This window comes from Equus przewalskii, unplaced genomic scaffold (assembly GCF_037783145.1).
Source record: "Equus przewalskii isolate Varuska unplaced genomic scaffold, EquPr2 ChrUn-12, whole genome shotgun sequence".
In the NCBI taxonomy this organism is placed as follows: Eukaryota; Metazoa; Chordata; class Mammalia; order Perissodactyla; family Equidae; genus Equus; species Equus przewalskii.
The window spans coordinates 227971-231335 of NW_027228749.1; the positions used below are offsets into that span (position 1 = coordinate 227971).

The following is a 3365-nucleotide window of genomic DNA, read 5'->3' on the forward strand; positions in this document are numbered from 1 at the left end:
GCAGGCTCGAAAGAGGCTGATTTCGAGGACAGAGCCAAAGAAAAGTCCTAATGGCAAAAAGACCCATGATCTCGACGTGAAAGTCTCAATTCCTAACGTCCACTTGGGCCCGGAGTGGGGGGCGGGGGGGGGGGGCCGGGGGCGGGGCGGAGAGTTGAATTGACCCCGCACCCTGATCAGGAGAGTCGTCTGGACAAGTTCAGAGACCAGGAACAGGAGGGACTGTGCCCATCGCTGGTTCTCAATCCGGGGCGATTTGGGTCCCCGGTCCACAGGCCCCAGCCCCCTAGAGTGACCCCAGGCCTTGTCTGGAGATACTTTTGATTGTCACGCCTGGGGGGAGGCGGGTGGGAGGGTTTTCCTCTGCCATCAAATCATCAAAGGCCAGGGAGGTCACTAAACATCCTGCAATGCACGGGGAAGCCCTCCCCCCACAAAAAAAGAGCCGATCCTGACTGTCAACCCTGCCGAGGCTGAGAAAACCCGGTGTGGATCAGTGTCCCACACGCCTGACAGACGAGAAAACACGAAATCCTGACTAATTGGATGTGGGGTCTGAGGAAAACTCCGGCGACGGAGAGAACGCCGAGTCTTTCGGTCTGAGCATATGGAAGGATGGAGCTGGCATCGACTAAGGCGGGAAAACTGCAGGTGCAGCGGGTCGTCGCGGGAAGATCCGGCATCCACTTCGGGGCCGCCTGGAAAGGAGATTTGCTTGAAAGCCTTTCCCCTCCACCGTCTGTCTCCGTTCCTGCACGCACCTGAGTCCTTTGGGAGGTTGGAGATGCCAAGGACTCAGGTCTAGGTGTGCGGCCCCTTCTCACCCTGGACGCCTCCCCTCCCCCTCCTCCCGCCAACCTCGGCCACTCCCCGGCCCCCGCGTCCTTCTCTCCTCACGTGGGCGCCTCGCAGAGGCGCGTCTCCAGGGCAGTTCAGAGGTGCCTCCGCGACGAGGCGACTTGCTCTGGCACGGGTGGCCCTGGCGGGCCTCGGGGGCGCTCGGTGCGTCGGCTTCGGGCTCCCTTTTCCGGAGAAAGCAGGGAGGGAAGGGCTTTACGAAAGGATTCCTGGTTTAAGACGTGTGACTGGCTCCCAGAGCCCAAGGCCTCCCGGAGCGCAGAGCAAACGTCCCTCTGGGCGGAAGCAAGGAAGAGCATCACCAACTTCCACTTCCCTGGTGGTCTAGTGGCTAGGATTCGGCGCTTTCACCGCCGCGGCCCGGGTTCGATTCCCGGTCAGGGAATCCTTTTGCACCCTCTGTCCGCACACACGAGCCTTCCTTTCCTCTGCTGAGGGCTCGTGCCCTCTGCTCCTCGCACCGAGTCTTTAACTCCCGCAGAGGAAGGGAAACAAGGGCGGGCCCCTTCTCAGGGCACACCGCTCTTGCTTGTCTCCACGTCAGCCACCGGCAGAAGCGCCTTCACGGGGCTGCGAAGCATCTTGCTCAGGTTTACACAGCCCTGCAGACCCTCAAAGCCCTGTGGGGCTGCACCCGAGGCGGCTCGGACCTGGCTCAGCTCTCTGTGACCGAGACGAGGCCAAGCCCAGGCGGCCTGTTGGTGCGGGCCCTGCAAACGGGCCGGTCGGCCGGGCCTCCCCTTTTATCCTTCGCAGATAAAACGCTTCAGAGGCCTTCGGACGAGAGAGGGGCCCGGAGGCGATGCCCGCGGGGGTTGAGCGGAAGGTGAGCGGTGGGGTCAGGTCCTTGAGGCCTGTCCCGTTTGCGGATTAAGCGGCTAGGGAGCTGACGTTGACTGACCCCACAAAGGCAGCACGTGAAGTAGGCACAAAATGGCAAACTCTTAACTGCTGCTATGAGAGGAACGCAGGAGTAAAAATCAGCACCAGAAATATCAAAACGATGGTACCACAGTCAAATCCCACGGCTATTTCTACAACGGCTGTAGCATGTAAACTGTGTCTCTGAGAGCGTTTTCCACTTTCCCTTCCACCCTCCCTCTGAAGGCCTGTGAAAAGACAAGCCACAGACTGAGAGAAAATATTTGTAAAACATATCTGATTAAAGACTTGTGTCCAAAATATGCAAAGAACTCTAAAACTCAACAAGAAAAATTTTAAAACCCATTTGAAAATGGGCAAAATATTGAACGGACACCTCACCAAAGAAGACAGACAGATCATACAGATGAACAGATGGCAATCCAGTATATGAAAAGATGCTCAACATCATATGTCACTAGGGGATTGCAAGTTGAAACAACAATGGGCTACCACTACACACCAAATGGTTAGAATGGTTAAATCCCGAAAACTAACAATATCAAATGCTGGTGAATTGTGGAGCAATGGAAACCATCATTTGTTGCTCGGGGGACTGCAAAATGGTACAGCCACTTGGGGAGAGAGTCTGGCTGAACATAGTCTTACCGTATGATCCAGCATCGTGATTGTAGGTATTTACTGAAAAATGTTGAAACTTTATATCCATACAGAAATTCGCACACAAACATTTATAACAGCTTTATTCATAATTGGCCCAACCTGGAAGCAACCAAGACATCCTTCAATAGGTGAATGGATTGAACAAACCATGGAATCATTTTAAGCAATAACAAGGAATGGACTACCACAAAAAGGCATGAGAGAATCTTATGTTCATATTGCCAAGTGAAAGATGCCGGTCTGAAAAGACCACACACTGCATGATTCCAACTATATGATATTGTTGAAAAGACAAAGGTAAAAAAAGATCAGTGGTTGCCCAGACTTGGAAGGGAAGGTGAGAAAATGATTAGGTGGAGTACAGGGGATTTTTTTACGGCGTCAAAAGTAATCTGTATGACACGGTAATGGTGGACATGTGGTATCACCGATTTGCCAAAACTCACAGAACTGTAAAAGAGAGTGGACCTTAATGTTAGCTATGAACTTTTGTTAATGATAATGTACCAATATTGGTTCACTCATTGTAACAAATGTATCACATAAATGCAAGATGTTAATAATAGGGGAAGCCGTGAGCAGGGAAGGAGTGAATATGAGAACTCTCTTTGCTATCTGCTCAGTTTTTTTGGTAACCCTAAAATGGTTCTAAACGTAAAGCGTATTAATTAGTACAAAAACAAAGATCTCCTGACCGGATATTTGACCGGTGGAGTCTAAAACAAAAAAGCATGATAAAAATGATTTTTGGACTCTCCACTCGGGGCTCATCCTTGTCCTTAATTTTACCAAGACCGGCAAACTAGGGCCTACGTCCACAGGAAGGTGAGAGGCCCCACTACCCAACTCCCCTCATCTCCACAGGAATTCCTCCCCACAAGCGTCCCCCTGCCCTGGGCCCCTAATGCTTCTCCCAGCGCAGCTTCTGTCCTTCAGTGACCTCTTTCTTGATCCCTGCTCCT

General features: G+C 52.3%; 1 non-coding gene across 1 annotated transcript; it reads left to right on the forward strand.

The window, feature by feature from the left end:
* The first annotated feature begins 1171 nt into the window (after window positions 1-1171).
* Window positions 1172-1243, forward strand: TRNAE-UUC (transfer RNA glutamic acid (anticodon UUC)). Its single transcript has one exon. It is a non-coding gene; the product is annotated as a tRNA-Glu (tRNA).
* Window positions 1244-3365: the final 2122 nt, after the last annotated feature.